General features: G+C 39.7%; 14 non-coding genes and 1 pseudogene across 14 annotated transcripts; 10 read left to right on the top strand and 5 right to left on the bottom strand.

Annotated features, from left to right (window-relative positions):
• The window catches only part of LOC130222340 (gastrula zinc finger protein XlCGF57.1-like), a 410,257-nt pseudogene extending 391,501 nt beyond the window's left edge, over positions 1-18,756 (bottom strand).
• On the top strand, positions 313-453 carry LOC130224188 (U4 spliceosomal RNA). Its single transcript, XR_008837258.1, has one exon. It is a non-coding gene; the product is annotated as a U4 spliceosomal RNA (small nuclear RNA).
• On the bottom strand, positions 1,066-1,147 carry trnas-gcu (transfer RNA serine (anticodon GCU)). Its single transcript has one exon. It is a non-coding gene; the product is annotated as a tRNA-Ser (tRNA).
• Positions 1,327-1,408, bottom strand: trnas-gcu (transfer RNA serine (anticodon GCU)). The gene has a single exon. It is a non-coding gene; the product is annotated as a tRNA-Ser (tRNA).
• On the top strand, positions 2,809-2,949 carry LOC130224150 (U4 spliceosomal RNA). The gene has a single exon (XR_008837223.1). It is a non-coding gene; the product is annotated as a U4 spliceosomal RNA (small nuclear RNA).
• trnas-gcu (transfer RNA serine (anticodon GCU)) lies at positions 3,562-3,643 on the bottom strand. Its single transcript has one exon. It is a non-coding gene; the product is annotated as a tRNA-Ser (tRNA).
• Positions 3,823-3,904, bottom strand: trnas-gcu (transfer RNA serine (anticodon GCU)). The gene has a single exon. It is a non-coding gene; the product is annotated as a tRNA-Ser (tRNA).
• On the top strand, positions 10,109-10,180 carry trnaq-uug (transfer RNA glutamine (anticodon UUG)). The gene has a single exon. It is a non-coding gene; the product is annotated as a tRNA-Gln (tRNA).
• On the top strand, positions 12,431-12,502 carry trnaq-uug (transfer RNA glutamine (anticodon UUG)). The gene has a single exon. It is a non-coding gene; the product is annotated as a tRNA-Gln (tRNA).
• trnal-uag (transfer RNA leucine (anticodon UAG)) lies at positions 12,914-12,985 on the top strand. The gene has a single exon. It is a non-coding gene; the product is annotated as a tRNA-Leu (tRNA).
• Positions 13,936-14,007, top strand: trnap-ugg (transfer RNA proline (anticodon UGG)). The gene has a single exon. It is a non-coding gene; the product is annotated as a tRNA-Pro (tRNA).
• Positions 14,477-14,548, top strand: trnaq-uug (transfer RNA glutamine (anticodon UUG)). Its single transcript has one exon. It is a non-coding gene; the product is annotated as a tRNA-Gln (tRNA).
• On the top strand, positions 15,129-15,202 carry trnaq-uug (transfer RNA glutamine (anticodon UUG)). The gene has a single exon. It is a non-coding gene; the product is annotated as a tRNA-Gln (tRNA).
• trnal-uag (transfer RNA leucine (anticodon UAG)) lies at positions 15,612-15,683 on the top strand. Its single transcript has one exon. It is a non-coding gene; the product is annotated as a tRNA-Leu (tRNA).
• On the top strand, positions 16,155-16,226 carry trnaq-uug (transfer RNA glutamine (anticodon UUG)). Its single transcript has one exon. It is a non-coding gene; the product is annotated as a tRNA-Gln (tRNA).
• Positions 18,757-23,129: the final 4,373 nt, after the last annotated feature.

The following is a 23,129-nucleotide window of genomic DNA, read 5'->3' as shown; positions in this document are numbered from 1 at the left end:
CCTGTACAGCCCAATAAATACATCCCAATCTCAACCCTTTTCTCTGCCGTTCAGCGTTGTGACTCCGCCCCCTTTACCAGATTACCCACAATTCTCTTCTCCCAGATTCACATAAGTAGTGTCTACTTTTCTTTAAGTAAAAATGAAACAATGTGTAAGTAATTATTTTTGGACAAATCAGTAACCTGTTCTGCAGACACAGCATGCACTCATTGGTGCCAGAGGGCTGATTGCTGGCAGTTTAAAGTTTGATGCCACCTTGTCGTTGCATGTCCATATTGGTACACAGAAGAGTTCGTAGCTCTTATAGCTATTCTTTCGCAGAGGCAATATCGTAGCCTATGAGGTCTATCCGAGGCGTGATCATTGCTGGTTGAAAACTTTACCCAATACCTCGCTGGGATGACTTGAAATACAGTCAGCTCTGGCAATTTTTGTCAGCCTCTTAGTAGGCTTAATGTTCTGTTGAGAAGGATAGCTGTGCTCCTGTTTCTTTAGCATGTTGCAACTTTCGTTGAGCTCCTAAACATGCTGCAGGCTGGATTAACCTGTACCATAACATTCTTCAGAGTGCGTGTAAGAAACCTTCCATGGAAGCACCAGGCTCTCTAAAATACTAAAGCAATTGAACGACGAGAGTGGGATTCGAACCCACACAAGCAGAGCACAGTGGATTAGCGGTCCATCCCTGCCGGAGGCTGGATTAACTTCTACCATAACATCCTTCAAAACGCTAAGAGGGTGCGAGTAAAACACCTTCCACGGAAGCACGGGGCTCTCTCAAACACCATAGCAAATGGTCAACGAGGATGGGATTCAAACCCACACAGGCAGTGCACAATGGATTAGAAGTGCATCACCCTAACTACTCGGCCACCTCATCACGTATGCGCCTACTTCTTTGATGGAGGCTGGACTGCGGCACATATTTGTTTCTGCAATTCTGTATGTTTCTGCAATTATGTTCGGTAAGATGACTTTCAATTTTGCCATAACATGCTTCGAAGCACGAAGATGGTGCGAGTAAGATAACTTCCCCGGAAGCACCGGGCTCTCTTTAATGAACGACGAGGATGGGATTCGAACCCATGCGTGCAGAGCACAATGGATTAGCAGTCCATCGCCTTAACCACTCGGCCACCTCGTCATGCATGTAGCTGCTTTCCTGATGGGGGCTGGACTTTGGCATAAATGTATGTATTTGCAGCTACTTTCGATACAGATGACATTAAATTTTGCAGCAACATCCTTCAAAACGCAAAGAGGGTGCGAGTAATACACCTTCCACTGAATCACCGGCATCTCTCAAATGCCAGTGCATTTGAGCGACGAGGATGGGATTCGAACCCACGCGTGCAGAGCACAATGGATTAGCAATCCATCGCCTTAACCACTCGGCCACCTCGTCACATATGCTGCCATTTTCCTGATGGAGGCTGGACTGGGGCACATATGTGGTCATGTATATTTTTGCAACTGTTTTCGGTAAGATGACACTCAATTTTGCCATAACATGCTTCGAAGCACGAAGAGGGTGCAAGTAAGTTACCTTCCACGTAAACACCAGGCTCTCTTAAACGAATGACCAGGCTGGAATTCGACTCACACATGCAAAGCACAACGGATTAGCAGTCCATCGCCTTAACCACTCAGCCACCTCGCCGCGCACATAGGTGCTCTCCTAATGGAGACTGGACTATGGCAAATACGTATGTTTTTGCAGCTATTTTCGCTAAATATCACATACAGTTTTGCCATAAACATCCTTTAAGACGCTGAGAGGTGCAAGTAAGAAACCTTAGACAGAAGCAGTTGCCTCTCTCAAAACAGTGAAACTATGAGGATGGGATTTAAACCAGAACTTGCAGAGTACAACATACTAACCTAAGCACTCGGCCACCTCGTCACGTGTAAGCACAGCGCAAGTGCAAGCTCTGAGATTGGTCGGCTTGGTAGCGCTGACGAGTGTGGGCGGAGGTGAGAGCCGCTCGAGCGTAAAGCAGCGGGTGTTTACAAGTGTGGAGTCCCATGAAGGAGCTCCGGATGGAGACTGTTGTTTTGTGTTAACCTTTTCATTAAAGTTGTTGCACGTCCACTGGTTCCTGCCTCAAAATGAGCGAGTTTGAGCCACTTGCACATTAAGGAAGCGGTCAGAAAAAAACAAAACACCAGCGAAGAAACTCAACACAGAGAAACATAAACACCTACTGCCAGCTAGCGTTTCGGAAGTGTATTGCAGAGCAACAGAAACAGTGCGCAGAAGTATAAGTGCACGGCTACGCGCAAGGCTTGCGCCGTGGATCACGCTGATCACTTGACACAGAAGTATAAACCAGGCTTTATTGTTCAACATTAACTGCAACAAGTTTCTTCTGGTTTTGTTGGAGAGAAACTAGACAGAATGCCTGAGTCTAAAAACGGCAGCATAGCTGACCTTGGATTTCTGTCAAAATATGGTTTCAGTGCCCTTGCATTCTTCATTACCTTACCCCAATCCCTGTACAGCCCAATAAATACATCCCAATCTCAACCCTTTTCTCTGCCGTTCAGCGTTGTGACTCCGCCCCCTTTACCAGATTACCCACAATTCTCTTCTCCCAGATTCACATAAGTAGTGTATACTTTTCTTTAAGTAAAAATGAAACAATGTATAAGTAATTATTTTTGGACAAATCAATAACCTGTTCTGCAGACACAGCATGCACTCATTGGTGCCAGAGGGCTGATTGCTGGCAGTTTAAAGTTTGATGCCACCTTGTCGTTGCATGTCCAGATTGGTACACAGAAGAGTTCGTAGCTCTTATAGCTATTCTTTCGCAGAGGCAATATCGTAGCCTATGAGGTCTATCCGAGGCGTGATCATTGCTGGTTGAAAACTTTACCCAATACCTCGCTGAGATGACTTGAAATACAGTCAGCTCTGGCAATTTTTGTCAGCCTCTTAGTAGGCTTAATGTTCTGTTGAAAAGAATAGCTGTGCTCCTGTTTCTTTAGCATGTTGCAACTTTCGTTGAGCTCCTAAACATGCTGCAGGCTGGATTAACCTGTACTATAACATTCTTCAGAGTGCGTGTAAGAAACCTTCCATGGAAGCACCAGGCTCTCTAAAATACTAAAGCAATTGAACAACGAGAGTGGGATTCGAACCCACACAAGCAGAGAACAGTGGATCAGCGGTCCATCCCTGCCGGAGGCTGGATTAACTTCTACCATAACATCCTTCAAAACGCTAAGAGGGTGCGAGTAAAACACCTTCCACGGAAGCACGGGGCTCTCTCAAACACCATAGCAAATGGTCAACGAGGATGGGATTCAAACCCACACAGGCAGTGCACAATGGATTAGAAGTGCATCACCCTAACTACTTGGCCACCTCATCACGTATGCGCCTACTTTTTTGATGGAGGCTGGACTGCGGCACATATTTGTTTCTGCAATTCTGTATGTTTCTGCAATTATGTTCGGTAAGATGACTTTCAATTTTGCCATAACATGCTTCGAAGCACGAAGATGGTGCGAGTAAGATAACTTCCCCGGAAGCACCGGGCTCTCTTAAATGAACGACGAGGATGGGATTCGAACCCATGCGTGCAGAGCACAATGGATTAGCCGTCCATCGCCTTAACCACTCGGCCACCTCGTCATGCATGTAGCCGCTTTCCTGATGGGGGCTGGACTTTGGCATAAATGTATGTATTTGCAGCTACTTTCGATACAGATGACATTAAATTTTGAAGCAACATCCTTCAAAACGCTAAGAGGGTGCGAGTAATACACCTTCCACTGAATCACCGGGATCTCTCAAATGCCAGTGCATTTGAGCGACGAGGATGGGATTCGAACCCACGCGTGCAGAGCACAATGGATTAGCAGTCCATCGCCTTAACCACTCGGCCACCTCGTCACATATGCTGCCACTTTTCTGATGGAGGCTGGACTGGGGCACATATGTGGTCATGTATGTTTTTGCAACTGTTTTCGGTAAGATGACACTCAATTTTGCCATAACATGCTTCGAAGCACAAAGAGGGTGCAAGTAAGCTACCTTACTTGTAAACACCAGGCTCTCTTAAACGAATGACTCGCACATGCAAAGCACAACGGATTAGCAGTCCATCGCCTTAACCACTTTTTTTCTTTTTTTATACTGTTCAAAATTCATACAAATCACTTATTTATACAGATTACACTTTAGACAAAACATTAAAAAGGTCCATTTTACATCATAGCTACACAACAATGTTTTTTTTCTCCACCTTCCTCTTAAACCCATACCACACATTTAATAAAACTTTTTCCTTTTTTGCTACAACTCTTCTCTCCCATATTGCACTTTTCATTTACATCACAAGTAAATTTATAAGTTATTTATTATTACACTCTTTGTTCAGCCCCAACAGTAACACCTTTTCCCACTCAAGATTGTCGTCTCTTTCTCCTTTCAAAGTTAAAATCATGTTTTTGCATTTCTCATTAAAATCTTTTAACTCATTACAATATAAAAACAAGTGTAAGAATCCTTCATCTGCATCTTGACACACTATACATGTGAGACTTTCCTCCATCCCTATTTTGTTTAAAATGACATCTGTAAACACTGCTTTACTCCTGATAAAATATTCTAAATTCTCCAGTTTTGACTGTACAAATTTGCCATTTATATTAGCCCATATGTTGTCTTCATTTACATCTTTTAACATCCGTATCCAGTACTGATTTGCACCAGGTTTCTTAAAAACCCCATCTCTAAAAAACCCATAAATCATTTTCACTGTACAATCTTTAAAATCCCACCATTTCTCTCCAAATCTTACACTCACATCTTTACTTGGTTTATTTACTTCCATATTTTCTATTCTTGTTAACCATTCTGCAGGTATGGTATTTTTAATTATGTCGTATTCCTTTATTAAGTCTTGTCTATTAAAATCCTCCTTCGCTTTATCCATCTCATCAATAACATACTGCACCGGTAAGAATCCTTCCTTAAATTCATATAAAATATCCCTTACTCTTGTTATTTTCACCTCCCACCATTTCCTAAAAAACACCACTTTCTCTTGATTAAGAATGTCACTGTTTAAGAATAAAGGCTGATTTAAAATGTTCTCGCGTCCTTGTATATTAAAATGTACACAAGTTAAAAATTTCCCCCATGCTCCAATCAATTCTTTATAAAAATCTGGTAGACCCTCTGTCATGAATGTTTTCATCCTCATCCATAAAATATTATCTCCCATATTAAAATTGCCACTTTTACTTAAAAAATATTCCATTGTTCTTTTCCATGCTGCTTTATTATCTTCATCCAAATATTTCCTTACAATTTTCACTCTTAAGCTGTTTTTTCTTTGCTCCACATCTATTAAACCTAGTCCCCCTTTGCCCACTTCTCCAATCAACGTTGCGTATGCTATTCTTGGAGGCTTCCCTTCCCATAAAAAATCTAAAAAACATTTTTTTCAGCCTTTTTTCCATCCACAGTGGCATTGATGACACATATAAAATATTCCATAATTTAGAAACCATTAAAACATTCAAAATTAAAACCCTCCCCTTCAAAGTTAAAGACATTAATTTCCAAAACCTCAGCCTTCTTTCAATCCCTCCTAACATTTCCTCCCACATAGTTGCTTCTGCTTTCTTTTCATCCCTCCCAACTACAATGCCTAAAATTTTAATTTCTTCCATTTTCTTGAACGTAAAATGTCCAGATAAAGCCTCAGTTCCTCCAAATCTCAAATATACTGTTTTATCTTCGTTTATTTTAGCTCCTGAACCCTTGCAAAATGTTGCACTGTCTCCATTGCTTGCTTTACACTTGCCAGATCTTGTAGTATTAATGTGGTATCATCAGCATATTGAAAAATTTTGTTCACTCCCCCCTCTACCTCTATTCCTTTTATTCGTTTCTCGTGGCTCACAGCTAATCCCAGTGGTTCTGCAACTAAGGCATACAAAAGTGCAGATAACGGGCAACCCTGTCTGATTGATCTTGTTATTTTAAAACAGTCCGTTAAAAAACTATTGCATTTTATCCTGATTATAGCTCCTCTATATAAAATCTGAACCCACTTTATAAAATTTTCCCCAAAACCAAAACTCTTTAGCACTCCAAATAAAAAGTCATGCTCGACTCTATCAAAAGCTTTCTCGAAGTCCAGACTAATTAAAAAACCATCTTTCTTCTTATCATTTATATATCTTATTGTGTCTTTAATACTCATAGTTGTGTCAGCAATGTCTCGTCCTTTTATACTATATGCTTGGTTTGTTTTTATTATGCTTGGCATCACTTCCTTTAGTCTGTTAGCTAAAACTTTTGCTAAAATCTTCAAATCAGTATTGAGCATTGTTATAGGTCTATAATTTTTTAAATCTACTTTATCCCCCTTTCCTTTGTATATCACCTTCATTAAGCCCATCCCCATTCTTTTATTTACCCCACCATTCTCAAAAATCTCATCATATACTTCCTTTAAAATACTAGATAAAATATCTTTAAAAACAATATAAAATTCACTTCCCAACCCATCAATTCCTGGACTTTTCTTTTTGTTCAATTCACTAATTGCTCTTTTTATTTCTTCTTCTCTTACCTCCTTGTCACATTCTCTTTTTTCCTCTTCTTCTACTCTTGATTTGATTAGCTTTAGCAAATCCCTTTTTTCTTTTTCTTTTACTCCCTCTGTGCAAAACAATTTCTCATAATATGATCTTATTTCTTCCAAAATCTCCTCATTTTCTTCCACTATGTTCCCATTTTTGCTCCTTATTTCTTTAATCATTTCTGCCGTCCCTCTTGTCTTCTCTAGATCAAAGAAAAATTTAGTGCACTTTTCCCCCTCCACTGTAAATTTGGCTTTGCTTCTTAATCTTGCACCTTCAAATTTCTCCTCCTCCATTTCTTTCAGTCTTCCTTCCAGTTCTTTTATCTTTTGTATATCTTTTCCATTCTCATTTTTCAATTCGTTTTCTAGTTTTTCTTTCAGCTCTTTTTCCTTATATTTTTTACAATTTTGTAATTGTCTACAGTATTTTATAGTAAACTTTTTAACTAAATGTTTTACATTCTCCCACCACATTCTTTTGTCCTCATTATAAATTTCATTCCCTTTTTCCTTTTGAATAATTTCCTTTATACTTAAAACATAGTCTTCATTCTTTAAAACCGCTGTGTTTAAAACCCATACCCCTGGCCCTCTTTTCACATTACTCCAGTCTAGATTCATAAAAATTGGCTTATGGTCACTCAGACTTGTTTCTTCATATTTGATCTTGCTTATAAACTCTTCAACATTCCTTGTGCATAAAATAAAATCAATCCTTGTTTGACAAAAAAAATTCCCCACTAACTGTCTTCTTGAGTACTCTTTTTTCTGTTCATTCCTTTCTCTCCACACATCAATTAAATTCATTTCCTCCATCAATATTTTCAGTTCTTTTCTTCCTTTATCTTTTTTAAAAACCATTCCCTCAGCCATTTCTAATTTACTAAAAACAGTGTTAAAATCCCCCATGATAATAACTCTTTCATGTTTCTTTAAATAATCTCTTAGTCCAGTAAAATACTCTTTCTTTCTGTTCTCCTCTGTTGGGGCATGAACGTTCACCATTATTACTTTTTTCTTCTCATACTCCATTTCACATATCATACACTTCCCCTCTTTGTCATTATAGATTGTTTTACATAAAACCCCACTGTTTTCTTTTATTAAAATTGCAACTCCTCTCCCCAGCCTCCCATCCCCATTATTGTATAAAATCTCCCCACTCCACCTTTTTTTTATTTCCTTCATGTATTCTTCCTTCCAGTTTGTCTCTTGTAATAAAATCACATCTTCTCGTTTACACATTTCTTTCACTTTTTCAAATTTTCTGATGTCTAAAAGCCCTCTTGCATTAATAGACACAATTCCTAAAACCATAAATAAGATAAAAACATTCATAAAAACCATCATCTCAGTCCATCTCTTCCAAGCCCTTTAGCAACTCATACTTATTTTCGCATTCGATTTCTTCATCTTTTAGCAGTTTTTTCCTTGCAGTCTCTAAATTAGGTTTTATCTTTATCGATCGTCTTCTTTTTGATGATTTCACCTGTGTCTCTTTGTTTCCCTCCTTTTGTAAATGTTCGTCTAACTCGGTTTGCTCCTCATTACTTTGTTCTTTTATCTCCACTGTGTCCAATGCCTTTTGAAAACTGTCTGTCATGTCCATTTGTGTCCAAAATATGTCTTCCTGTTGTCCTTGTTGTAAGTCTTTATTATTTGAATTGCTCAATTCTGCTGCTTCCAAAACATTCCTTAAACTGTCAGTCATATCCATTTTGTGTCCATGTCGTTCCTTCCTGTTCAGTGACTCTGTCCTTTCCATTAGCCTCATTCTCTTGTAGTTTTTCACTTTTAGATTCTGTTCTTCTGTCTTGTGTTGTTATTTTGTCCTCTGACTGTATACTGTCTCCTTCATACATCTGTCCGTCTACCCGCTACTCTTCCTCCTCCTCCTCTTCCCCCATCCAACATTCACATTTATTTAAAACCTTATTACAATCCGGGCACTTCACCGCATCGCAATCCCTTGCGAAATGCCTCCTTTCCTCGCACTTAAAACACTTAAAATCTGGACAGTCTTTCACCACATGATCTGGGCTCATGCACAGCCTGCAAGTTTTCACCTGATGGCTGTGCATCACCCTAAAGTATTGTGGTCCCTCTGCTGTCTCTATTCTTGTGCTGTACGTGTTCGCTGTGCTGTGTGTATCTACCTCGTCCCTTCTTCAATATCTGTGCCCGGATAAAACTCCCCAATTATCCAATTTCTCTAAAATATCTATATCAGCAACATAGACAGGCAGATGCATGAAGGAGACAACATAATCGCGGTTTTGTAGCCTCTTTACTGTACAGTTTATCCCTTTAATAGTCAATCCATCTGTTAATACATCAGCATCTTCCTCTCTTTCAAGTGTTACTTCATATTCCTTGTTTTGTTTTGGTCTTACAGCCAAAATCTTTCCATCCCCATTCCTCTCCGTCACTGCTTTAATTAAATCCATTGCTCTCACCTCTGTTGTTTGTCCCATATCCACTGTTACAGTTGCTTCTTTTAGATAAATCCTTTTCTTTGCTTCCTTCTCCGATCGGTTTGTTTCTCGTTGTCGTCTGTCCAGTCCATTGTCATTTGCCTTCTCAAATCCGTCTGCCATTGCCAGGTCTGTCACCGTAGATCCGTCCATTGCAAAAAAATAGAAATAAAAAACACTCCTCCCGAACAGCTCACGCTGCTGGGAGGATAAACTAAACAAACACAAAAAAAGTTTAACAAAAATGTATTTTAGTCAAAACTAAAACTAAACAGAAGAAAATGTGGTGAGCCTCTCTCACCAACTGCAGCCAAACACTTCCTGAATGTACCACTATCACACATGCACAGGGGGGTATGGCCGTAAGCGAGAGCAGCCGTCAAGAGTTGGCTATTTAAAAATAGGCGCAGTACCAGGAGCCGAGTGCCGCTCAGCTTGCCTTGACACAGCACCGACAGAAAAAATGCCCTTGGCCCCTCAATAGTTTACCTCTTCTAGGGGTGTGATTCTCGCTTTGGGTGCGAGAGGTCCCGGGTTCAAATCCCGGACGAGCCCTTGCAGCTGTCTTGTGTTTTACAGGGAGGTAGTATGGCTTTCATAAAAACTTCTTTCGAAGAATTCCAGTTTGTTAGCAGATAGTATCACCACGTAAAACCTTCCCTGCACAGTGGCTTGCTGTTCTAGGAGAATGATTCTCGCTCATGCCACGAGAGCTCCCAGGTTCAAATTCCAGGTGAGCCCGTACAGTTGTCTCATGTTTTATGAGGGCATTGAGGTTTTAGACAGAGGCCGTTTTCAGAGAATGCCGGTTTGACAGCAGATAGTGTGGCCATGTAAACTTGTTGCTTTTTATTGGCTCGTTGGTCTAGGGGTTTGATTCTTGCTTCAGGTGTGAGAGGTCCCGGGTTCATTTACTGGACGAGTCCTTGCAGTTGTTTTTTGCTTTGAGGGACAGCTTGGTGTTCACAGAGGCCTGTTTGAACGCCAGTTTCCGAGCATTAGATAGCCTGTAAGAAGTTTCTTGGTTCCATGGTGTAATGGTTAGCACTTTGGACTTTGAATCCAGTGATCCGAGTTCAAATCTTGATGGAACCTCTCTGCCTTTGCTTCTTGCTTTAAATCAGTGAAATGAATGAGACCATTTTCAATCACACCAATCAGTGAGTAGTTCTGATACTATACGCTGAGATAGCTGTTTGATGCTATCATGATCCTCCTTCAGCAATCACTTATGTAACGTGATGTGTGGTTTTGCCATGCAGCATAAATCTGTGAAACTGATGAGATCAATTTACTCACTGAAACAGCTGGACAACAAAAATTTATAAGTAAACGAGTGACTGAACTTGTCGGTCTGGGGCTGCGAGTCTGGTTTTGGGTGGGAGAAGTCACGCACAAGCCCTGCTTCAACGCATGAGATTTTGAAGGTATGTACTGACTCAATTGTTACATAAAGATTTCCAACCATGCACTGCTTCTGATGCCATGTCAAAACTTCATGTTTTAGTGGCTAGTTGGTCTAGGTGTATGATTCTTGCTTAGGGTGTGAGAGGTCCAGGGTTAAAATCCTGGACGAGCCCTTGCGGTTGATTTTTGTTTTGAGGGACAGCTTGGATTTCACAGAGGCCTGTTTCAATACCAGTTTCTGAGCATTAGATAGCCTGTAAGAAGTTTCTTGGATCCATGGTGTAATGCTTAGCACTCTGGACTTTGAATCCAGTTATCCGAGTTCAAATCTCGGTGGAACCGCTGCCTTCTCTTCTTGCTTTAAATCAGTGAAATGAATGAGACCATTTTCAATCACACCAATCAGTGAGTAGTTCCGATACTATACACATAGATAGCTATTTGATGCTCCCACGGTCCATCTTCAGCAATCACCTATGTAACATTATGTGTGGTTTTGCCATGCAGCATAAATCTGTGAAACTGATGAGATCAATTTACTCACTGAAACAGCTGGACAACAAAAATTTATAAGTAAACGAGTGACTCAACTTGTCGGTCTGGGGCTGCGAGTCTGGTTTTGGGTGGGAGAATTCACGCACAAGCCCTGCTTCAACGCATGAGATTTTGAAGGTATGTACTGACTCAATTGTTACATAAAGATTTCCAACCATGCACTGCTTCTGATGCCATGTGAAAACTTCATGTTTTAGTGGCTAGTTGGTCTAGGGGTATGATTCTCGCTTTGGGTGTGAGAGGTCTCGGGTTCAATTCCTGGACGAGCCCTTGCAGCTGTCTTGTGTTTTACAGGGGGCATTATGGCTTTCATAAAATCTTCTTTCGAAGAATTCCAGTTTGTCAGCAGATAGTATCACCACATAAAACCTTCCCTGCACAGTGGCTTGCTGTTCTAGGAGAATGATTCTCGCTCGTGCCACGAGAGCTCCCAGGTTCAAATTCCGGGTGAGCCCGTACAGTTGTCTCATGTTTTATGAGGGCGTTGAGGTTTTAGACAGAGGCCGTTTTTAGAGAATGCCGGTTTGTCAGCAGATAGTGTTGCCATGTAAACTTGCTGCTTTTTATTGGCTCGTTGGTCTAGAGGTTTGATTCTTGCTTCGGGTGTGAGAGGTCCCAGTTTCATTTACTGGACGAGTCCTTGCAGTTGTTTTTTGCTTTGAGGGACAGCTTGGCTTTCACAGAGGCCTGTTTCAACGCCAGTTTCCGAGCATTAGATAGCCTGTAAGAAGTGTCTTGGTTCCATGGTGTAATGATTAGCACTTTGGACTTTGAATCCAGTGATCCGAGTTCAAATCTTGATGGAACCTTTGCTTCTTGCTTTAAATCAGTGAAATGAATGAGACCATTTTCAATCACACCAATCAGTGAGTAGTTCTGATACTATACGCTGAGATAGTTGTTTGATGCTATCACGATCCTCCTTCAGCAATCACTTATGTAACGTGATGTGTGGTTTTGCCATGCAGCATAAATCTGTGAAACTGATGAGATCAATTTACTCACTGAAACAGCTGGACAACAAAAATTTATAAGTAAACGAGTGACTCAACTTGTCGGTCTGGGGCTGCGAGTCTGGTTTTGGGTGGAAGAAGTCACGCACAAGCCCTGCTTCAACGCATGAGATTTTGAAGGTATGTACTGACTCAATTGTTACATAAAGATTTCCAACCATGCACTGCTTCTGATGCCATGTGAAAACTTCATGTTTTAGTGGCTAGTTGGTCTAGGTGTATGATTCTTGCTTAGGGTGTGAGAGGTCCAGGGTTAAAATCCTGGACGAGCCCTTGCGGTTGATTTTTGTTTTGAGGGACAGCTTGGATTTCACAGAGGCCTGTTTCAATACCAGTTTCTGAGCATTAGATAGCCTGTAAGAAGTTTCTTGGTTCCATGGTGTAATGGTTAGCACTCTGGACTTTGAATCCAGTGATCCGAGTTCAAATCTCGGTGGAACCGCTGCCTTCTCTTCTTGCTTTAAATCAGTGAAATGAATGAGACCATTTTCAATCACACCAATCAGTGAGTAGTTCCGATACTATACACTTAGATAGCTATTTGATGCTCCCACGGTCCATCTTCAGCAATCACTTATGTAACATTATGTGTGGTTTTGCCATGCAGCATAAATCTGTGAAACTGATGAGATCAATTTACTCACTGAAACAGCTGGACAACAAAAATTTATAAGTAAACGAGTGACTCAACTTGTCGGTCTGGGGCTGCGAGTCTGGTTTTGGGTGGGAGAATTCACGCACAAGCCCTGCTTCAATGCATGAGATTTTGAAGGTATGTTGTGACTCAATTGTTACATAAAGATTTCCAACCATGCACTGCTTCTGATGCCATGTGAAAGCTTCGCGTCTTAGTGGCTCGTTGGTCTAGGGGTATGACTCTCGCTTTAGGTGCGAGAGGTCCCGGGTTCAAATTCCGGATGAGCCCTTGCAGCTGTCTTGTGTTTTACAGGGGGGCATTATGGCTTTCATAAAATCTTCTTTCGAAGAATTCCAGTTTGTCAGCAGATAGTATCACCACATAAAACCTTCCCTGCACCGTGGCTTGTTGTTCTAGGAGAATGATTCTCGCTCGTGCCACGAGAGCTCCCAGGTATAAATTCCGGGTGAGCCTGTACAGTTGTCTCATGTTTTATGAGGGCGTTGAGGATTTAGACAGAGGCCGTTTTCAGAAAATGCCGGTTAGTCAGCAGATAGTGTTGCCATGTAAACTTGTTGCTTTTTATTGGCTCGTTGGTCTAGGGGTATGATTCTTGCTTCGGGTGTGAGAGGTCCCAGTTTCATTTACTGGACGAGCCCTTGCAGCTGTTTTTTTGCTTTGAGGGACAGCTTGGCTTTCACAGAGGCCTGTTTCAACGCCAGTTTCCGAGCATTAGATAGCCTATAAGAAGGGTCTTGTTTCCATGGTGTAATGCTTAGCACTCTGGACTTTGAATCCAGTTATCCGAGTTCAAATCTCGGTGGAACCTCTGCCTTTGCTTCTTGCTTTAAATCAGTGAAATGAATGAGACCATCTTCAATCACACCAATCAGTGAGTAGTTCCGATACTATACGCTGAGATAGCTATTTGATGCTCCCACGGTCCTCCTTCAGCAATCACTTATGTAACATAATGTGTGGTTTTGCCATGCAGCATAAATCTGAAACTGATGAGATCAATTTACTCACTGAAACAGCTGGACAACAAAAATTTATAAGTAAACGAGTGACTCAACTTGTCGGTCTGGGGCTGCGAGTCTGGTTTTGGGTGGGAGAATTCACGCACAAGCCCTGCTTCAACGCATGAGATTTTGAAGGTATGTTGTGACTCAATTGTTACATAAAGATTTCCAACCATGCACTGCTTCTGATGCCATGTGAAAACTTCATGTCTTAGTGGCTCGTTGGTCTAGGGGTATGATTCTCGCTTTGGGTGCGAGAGGTCCCGGGTTCAAATCCCGGACGAGCCCTTGCAGTTGTCTTGTGTTTTACAGGGGGGGCATTATGGCTTTCATAAAATCTTCTTTCGAAGAATTCCAGTTTGTCAGCAGATAGTATAACCACATAAAACCTTCCCTGCACAGTGGCTTGCTGTTCTAGGAGAATGATTCTCGCTCGTGCCACGAGAGCTCCCAGGTATAAATTCCGGGTGAGCCCGTACAGTTGTCTCATGTTTTATGAGGGCGTTGAGGTTTTAGACAGAGGCCGTTTTCAGAGAATGCCGGTTAGTCAGCAGATAGTGTTGCCATGTAAACTTGCTGCTTTTTATTGGCTCGTTGGTCTAGGGGTATGATTCTTGCTTCGGGTGTGAGAGGTCCCACTTTCATTTACTGGACGAGCCCTTGCAGTTGTTTTTGGCTTTGAGGGACAGCTTGGCTTTCACAGAGGCCTGTTTCAACGCCAGTTTGTGAGCATTAGATAGCCTGTAAGAAGTGTCTTGGTTCGATGGTGTAATGGTTAGCACTCTGGACTTTGAATCCAGTGATCCGAGTTCAAATCTTGGTGGAACCTCTTCCTTCTCTTCTTGCTTTAATTCAGTGAAATGAATGAGACCATTTTCAATCACACCAATCAGTGAGTAGTTCCGATACTATACGCTGAGATAGCTATTTGATGCTCCCACAGTCCTCCTTCAGCAATCACTTATGTAACATAATGTGTGGTTTTGCTATGCAGCATAAATCTGTGAAACTGATGAGATCAATTTACTCACTGAAACAGCTGGACAACAAAAATTTATAAGTAAACGAGTGACTCAACTTGTCGGTCTGGGGCTGCGAGTCTGGTTTTGGGTGGGAGAATTCACGCACAAGCCCTGCTTCAACGCATGAGATTTTGAAGGTATGTACTGACTCAATTGTTACATAAAGATTTCCAACCATGCACTGCTTCTGATGCCATGTGAAAACTTCATGTTTTAGTGGCTAGTTGGTCTAGGTGTATGATTCTCGCTTAGGGTGTGAGAGGTCCCGGGTTAAAATCCTGGACGAGCCCTTGCGGTTGATTTTTGTTTTGAGGGACAGCTTGGATTTCACAGAGGCCTGTTTCATAACCAGTTTCTGAGCATTAGATAGCCTGTAAGAAATGTCTTGGTTCCATGGTGTAATGGTTAGCACTCTGGACTTTGAATCCAGTGATCCGAGTTCAAAGCTCGGTGGAACATCTGCCTTTGCTTCTTGCTTTAAATCAGTGAAATGAATGAGACCATTTTCAATCACACCAATCAATGAGTAGTTCCGATACTATACGCTGAGATAGCTATTTGATGCTCCCACGGTCCTCCTTCAGCAATCACTTATGTAACATAATGTGTGGTTTTGCCATGCAGCATAAATCTGTGAAACTGATGAGATCAATTTACTCACTGAAACAGCTGGACAACAAAAATTTATAAGTAAACGAGTGACTCAACTTGTCGGTCTGGGGCTGCGAGTCTGGTTTTGGGTGGGAGAATTCACGCACAAGCCCTGCTTCAACGCATGAGATTTTGAAGGTATGTTGTGACTCAATTGTTACATAAAGATTTCCAACCATGCACTGCTTCTGATGCCATGTGAAAGCTTCGTGTGTTAGTGGCTCGTTGGTCTAGGGGTATGATTCTCGCTTTAGGTGCGAGAGGTCCCGGTTTCAAATCCCGGACGAGCCCTTGCATCTGTCTTGTGTTTTACAGGGGGGCATTATGGCTTTCATAAAATCTTCTTTCGAAGAATTCCAGTTTGTCAGCAGATAGTATCACCACATAAAACCTTCCCTGCACAGTGGCTTGTTGGTCTAGGAGAATGATTCTCGCTCGTGCCACGAGAGCTCCCAGGTTCAAATTCCGGGTGAGCCCGTACAGTTGTCTCATGTTTTATGAGGGCGTTGAGGTTTTAGACAGAGGCCGTTTTCAGAGAATGCCGGTTAGTCAGCAGATAGTGTTGCCATGTAAACTTGCTGCTTTTTATTGGCTCGTTGGTCTAGGGGTATGATTCTTGCTTCTGGTGTGAGAGGTCCCAGTTTCATTTACTGGACGAGTCCTTGCAGTTGTTTTTTGCTTTGAGGGACAGCTTGGCTTTCATAGAGACCTGTTTTAACGCCAGTTTCCGAGCATTAGATGTAAGCCTGTAAGAAGTGTCTTGGTTCCATGGTGTAATGGTTAGCACTCTGTACTTTGAATCCAGTGATCCGAGTTCAAATCTCGGTGGATCCTCTGCCTTTCCTTCTTGCTTTAAATCAGTGAAATGAATGAGACCATTTTCAATCACGCCAATCAGTGAGTAGTTCCGATACTATACGCTGAGATAGCTATTTGATGCGCTCACGGTCCTCCTTCAGCAATCACTTATGTAACATTATGTGTGGTTTTGCCATGCAGCATAAATCTGTGAAACTGATGAGATCAATTTACTCACTGAAACAGCTGGACAACAAAAATTTATAAGTAAACGAGTGACTCAACTTGTCGGTCTGGGGCTGCGAGTCTGGTTTTGGGTGGGAGAATTCACGCACAAGCCCTGCTTCAACGCATGAGATTTTGAAGGTATGTACTGACTCAATTGTTACATAAAGATTTCCAACCATGCACTGCTTCTGATGCCATGTGAAAACTTCATGTTTTAGTGGCTAGTTGGTCTAGGTGTATGATTCTTGCTTAGGGTGTGAGAGGTCCCGGGTTAAAATCCTGGACGAGACCTTGCAGTTGATTTTTGTTTTGAGGGACAGCTTGGATTTCACAGAGGCCTGTTTCAATACTAGTTTCTGAGCATTAGATAACCTTTAAGAAGTGTCTTGGTTCCATGGTGTAATGGTTAGCACTCTGGACTTTGAATCCAGGGATCCGAGTTTAAATCTCTGTGCAACCTCTTCCTTCTCTCCTTGCTTTAAATCAGTGAAATGAGAATGCAATTAAGAGTTTCAGATCAATTAACTCAATTTATAAAAAAGACTAGCCTGTTTTATGCATTAAATGATGAAATAGATAACTAATTTCCTTTATTTCCGATTAGACCATGCACTTTATTCAGTTTTAATAGATATATATGCTTTTTTTTAAAGGGCACCTAGGTTAGCCATTCGTTTAACAAATATTTTAGCACATCAAAAGTAATTAAAATATTTTGTCTGTTGATTTAAAAATGTATGCTTAGGATCAGGAATTGATCGTGCACATTGAAGACTACACACAAAATATAACATTCACAAAAGTGTATCTTAAGGAAAACCACCAATTGACGGGCACTGCTTTCGGTTTAAAAGAATAAAGCAGATTTAAAAAATAATTAAATCAATAAAAATTTGCAGAAGAGAAATAATTGGCATGGCTATGCAGGACCATGGTTTGCATGTGTGTGTCTGTGTGTAAACTCGCTTTCAGAAAGGAGAGACAGAAACCGCTTACTGCTGTGGGGCTGCCTCTGATTAAAAAAAAAAATGTTTAAAAAAACCCTTAAAGAAAAGAGATAGAGCAAGCCCAGCTTATATTGCTTTATTGATCCTGTGGAAAAGCAATAATGAACCGGTTTAAATATTTCTGCATAATGTGTTGAAAAACTACGATTTGACAAAACTTAAACCAAAAAGATTCATGGCTTTGGAACAAACATTAGGGGCTGAAGCCCCAAAAGCCCAACAACTCCTGCGCCGCCCTTGATCAGGAATAAACACCAACCTATTTGTTGTTCAGAGTCTTCTTTTTTAATTTTGCAGGGTTCTGGATCACTCATGTTCTCGCTGTCCTTCAATAAAGTCTTCAATGGAGCCTGATGGGAATATTTCAGTGTTTATAGCTGAACTGGAGGAGGAGGAGCTTCACTGGAGGAGGAGACAGTTATTGTAATTTCATGCAAATATATTTGCATATATTTATATTTGAATGCCATATCAGCAGCACTGGCTATATTCATGGAAACACTTATATTAAATTTTCAATATATAATTGATAATCATAACTCTTTCTGAAACATCATTAATTGTTTATTTTAAAACACACAAATAACAACAACAACACTGATAAAGTCTTATAAGCTCTTTCAGTCTGATCAATGATAAAAATTCCTCCAGAAAACACATTTTTAAACATTTGCCTTAAAATATTTCCTGAATAAAAACACTCTAATATCATTTTAAATATACATTCTATTAAAATATGTTTTACCATCAAAATATTCTCACACAAGTTAAACATAGGTTTTACTTCCCTGTTCAATAAATGTGTGCAAGTCTTGAGTAGCTGATTCTACATCATCGAGGTAAAGTTGGTTTTATATTGGGATATTCAGACATTCTCCCTAATAATATAGTTTCATAAAAGTATTATTTGCAAACTCTAAATAGAGAAATCATATTAGCAACCAATAACTATCACAGTACAACATTGTTCACAGTCAAATAAACAGTATTAATGTTGTTTTCAAGTCATACTTGCATGCTAATTCCGATCGAATATTCAAAGTAACATAGTAAACAATATAGAGACTTCTAAATGAACGAATGTGCGAATATAAAACCAACTTTACCTCTATGCGAGAAACGCATTACAGAAGTGTTTACAGCGTAGCATCGAGCTAAATACAAGAGAGTATATTAGCAATGAGCACATATGTTAAAGTGGTTCCACCCGCAAGATAATTGCAGCAAATCTGCAAACGCTACAACAGACAGATATAATACACTTACTTTGAATAGACGCACAACACTCTTAACATAAGTGAAATTAAACAGCAAACAGCAAAGCTCTGCACTTTCCACTCTTTGCCTCAGACTGCGCGCCATGGGCGGGATTATTGCCTGCACGCTGATCAGCGAAAGCTGATTGGCTGCCTGCATGTGGCTCAGAAAAAGCTGATTGGCTGCCTGTGGGCGCTCGGCGATAGCTGATTGGCTGCCTGTTTCTTAACCAGTCTCTTTACAACAGAGGGAAACATTTGTGGACATAAGATTAATTTGTCTTCATTTCAGACTCTTCAGAGGAATATAACATTGTTTCTGTGCAAACCCTGATTGTATAATAACGTCAAGTCTGGCCCTACAGATTTGTTTTTACATTATTTTATATTTGACTGCACAAATCTTCTCAGTACATGTCAAACAAAGACATTCACTCAATTACTAATAGATCTCAGATTTCTTTAACAGTTTGAGTGAGTTTTTGGAATAATATATTTAAGTGACAGAATTATTTATATTTAAGTACATTAATTCCTCTATATAATCTATATAATAAAGTTGGTGAAGTCTCCACTCATAACTGCTCTCCACTAAATCACAAACCTGCTCAATCTAATAATTTCCCCAAATTTTGTATTCAGACTGAAGATAAAGTAATTTGCTATGGGTGTACTTAATATGAAGTGTTTTGCGTTGACTTTTCCAGTTCTCCTAAAAATGCTTTTATCCAAACTTTTGTATCCTCTAAAATTGTATTTTTAGTTACTCTTTAAAAGCCTTCTTACTATAAATGTATTAATTTATAGCTTTTTCTTTCTACATTTGGCATCCAGAGATTTTGATATGTGAACTCTAATAATTATTGCAAAACATCAGAATGTTATTTCGCATTATGTCCATATAGGACTGATTATCTTGTGGGACGTCAAACACACGACCGAATTATCATGCGCATGTTTGGCCGACCATTTATAGATGTTAGAATTAAAGGGGCCGACGATTTGATCTTTGGCCGACGTTGGCCCAACAAATGTGTGCTGTCTGGGATATATATATATTTATATATATATATATATATATATATATATATATATATATATATATATATATATATATATGAAAGGGTCATGGAGGTGCAGTGAGTAGCACGATCGTCATGCTCATCTTCAGAACGCAAATGAAGACACTTCAGTTGAAATCTGAGAGCTCCCTCATCTGTCATAGACAAAAAAAAAATGTTGAAAAAAAGCAGCCATGTACAAAGTAGGAACCGCTCCTTTTTGCCCCGGTACTCTTTTTATTTGCATTTACCAGAAGAAACTCAAACAGGTTTGGAACAAGTAAAAGGATGAGTAAATAACAGAATTGTAATTTTTACATGAACTACCCCTTTAATGCTTCTGTAAGTAAAGGTAAATTAATTATTATTACTGAAGATATTGCTAAAGATTTCCCAAAGATGGGTTGCAGCTGGAAGGGCATCTGCTGCGTAAAAACATGCTAGATAAGTTGTCGGTTCATTCCGCGGTGCCGACCCCCTATTAATAAAGCCGAAAATAAAATAAATTATTATTGCTAAAGAATGGCAGGAAACGTTATATGCAGATAATGAATCATATGAAAAAAAGAAACCCTATATAGGCCTATGAAGTTGTAGAAATAGAAAAAAGAGGTCATAATTATGAGGATGAGATTTGGACTCAGATATTAATAGGAAGTAATGTGTTGTAGACATGCAAGTCATCATAAACTGGATTAAAAAACGTTTCTCAAAATTGTCTTAAAAAGTTTAGATTAAAGGTTTTGATCAATTTTAAATAGTGGTGTGTCTTTGTGGAGAGAGAGAGAGAGAGAGAGAGAGAGCGAGAGCGCAGATATAGTGTAAAGTGAAAAACTTGTGAAAAATTTATTTAAAAAGTCATGACTGCAACAGTAAGTGGCAAAAAAAGCTAAACAAAAAAGACTTTTATTTTGGCGCGGCATGTGACGTCATCAGGCGGCGCCACTTCGGCGCTGTGATTCTACTGGAGAAAGGTTTGTGTTTTAAAATGTTTATTGATATAAACCGATTTAATTAAAGTTTCAGGTTTTTCATCCGATGCTAAAATGTGTTCCTGCTGTTGTAAATATTATTTAAACCATTTATACAACGTAGTATTATTTTACTCACAGTGGTGAGGGCTATTGTTTGAATAAGTTACAGAAATGTGTGTAATAAGTGTTTTAATGAAACCTTTACCTGATTTCTTTTTGTTAGTAACTCTCATATAAAGAAACTGTTGAAGCAAGTGTTGAAGAGAAGTTTTGTTTCTGTTAATTGTTTTATTTACTTAAACAGAAATTTTTTTATTGTTTTGTTCATTTTAAACAGGATAAAGTGTCCAAACGCAGAGAAAAACTCCTGCTGAAGCGACTGATCTCCACACTGTTATAAAGATGGCGTTTATTAAAGAGGAGAGTGAAGATGTGAAGATTGAAGAAACATTCAGAGTCAAACAGGAAGATCTGCAGGAACAAACAGGTTGATTTTCATTCTCACCTATCACACTCACCTCCTCAGAAGTCTCAGTTTAAAAAATCCACATTCAGATATATTTTAATAATAAGAATATTAAAGTAAATATGTCTTGCAGCCCTGAGTGTGCTGCCTAGTTCTCCTAAATGCACATAAGCACTCATTGAAAGACAGGAATGAGTTTCTTTCTTGTTACTTGTTCTCGTGTCTTTTGTCATTCTTTTATGTATTATTAGTCTCCCATTTTCTCTACCTTTTTAAGGTTATTGCTTTCTTGTTCTCCTAACTGTTTGTAAAGCATCCTTAGGCACTGGTGCTATATAAAATATATAAAAACAATAAATAAAAAATTTTAACTGTGCTGATGATATTTGACCTACAGTATTCTTATAGAAGATATCTGCTATTACAGTGATAGTGTTGGATCAGTACTATCCATTTGCATATGTCACGTTGATCACAATTTATTTTTTCATCAACTTCTTTATGGGTTTAAACTTGTTTCTAGTAGTTGTTACTAGTTCTCACAGATAGTATCTGAGTCAGAAGTACATCATTATTATAATAACTAATAACCAGGGCTATTGCTTTTAACCAGGGTTTCCGCAGGGTCTTAAAATGTTATAAATTCCAAAATCTAAATTTTAGGCCTTAAAAAGTCTTAAATTTACTGAAATATTGTGTTGTAGGTCTTAAATCTTTTTTTAAACAGGTCTTAATTTTCCTTTGTTCATGTTTTGCTACCCAATCTGGCCAAAACCCATACAATCACCAACAATCCATTTCAATAAAACTTTCAAGGTTTTAAAACCGCCAATATTTTCTACTGTACCGTTCCTACGGTAAATGTACATTTTTATTTATTTATTTTTTTTTTTTAACATTTTTAGGTTTTTTTAGAACAACAGTATCTCCAGCAGAAAAGATATCCAAAGATGCCATTTTAAATCGTAAATAAACCTGTGTTTTTGAAACTAAAAAAGACAGCGGAAGTAAAGAATTAATTTGTATTATTCAGCCTGACATGTTTACTGCTCCAAAATACTTTCAAAGTTTCTCAAAAGAAAATATATCGGCGACGCTGACGGCCACAGCGAGGGGCAATGCGTCCACACGGAGGCTACGCCGTCGCTTGACGCAGAAGTATAAATCAGCCTTGAGTCACATACCTGTCTGATGGCTTATCATGCAGTTCTTTGTCTTCTCAGGTGTGAATCACTGCAATTAGTAATGATAGTTCACGCCTTCTCGCATAGACCAATTTTCACTCAAGGGGTGACTGTCTTTTGACGTTGTACTTTTCACACACAAACAGCAGTATCAACAACAAAACAAACAATATAACAATAATCACAATGAAACACAAAACCCTCAGCACTTAACTCAAATGAAAGTGGAAGGAAAAAATGCAAATGAACCCAGCCGGTGAGTTGTCAGCTGAAACCAAGTCAGTGAGATAAATCTGTGAGTTGATTTTGTTCAGGACACACTGCACTGAAGTCTTTGGTGACGCACTCGTTCACAGATGTCACGAGCACTTCAGTAACAAGACAGTGGTCTTTGCTCTGTTGCTTTAATATGTACTTTTGCTTTTTGTTTCTCACAGCCAGTCGTTAAGCTTACACTGCTCGTCTCGACCTGGTTTCTCTACTCATTTCCCCGCACTGCAACAGTTTAGTCAACTTTTCTTTCTTCCGCACACCACAAAATGCTTTCCTCTCTTTAACTCTCCTCCTCTTTCTTTATACTCTCACCCATTTCCTTTTTGTCGTCCCATGGGTGGAGATCAATTAAACAATGTTGACGGAGAAAAAATGGACATGTGTGAGTGAGAGTGTGTTCAGGTGTGTGTGATTGTGTATAAGACTGTGTGTGAGAGAGAGAGCATGTACTTGTGTGTGTGTCTGAGAGAGAGAGAGAGAGAGAGAGAGA

This window comes from Danio aesculapii, chromosome 4 (genome assembly GCF_903798145.1).
Source record: "Danio aesculapii chromosome 4, fDanAes4.1, whole genome shotgun sequence".
Lineage (NCBI taxonomy): Eukaryota > Metazoa > Chordata > Actinopteri > Cypriniformes > Danionidae > Danio > Danio aesculapii.
This window is presented reverse-complemented; position numbering and strand designations above follow the sequence as displayed.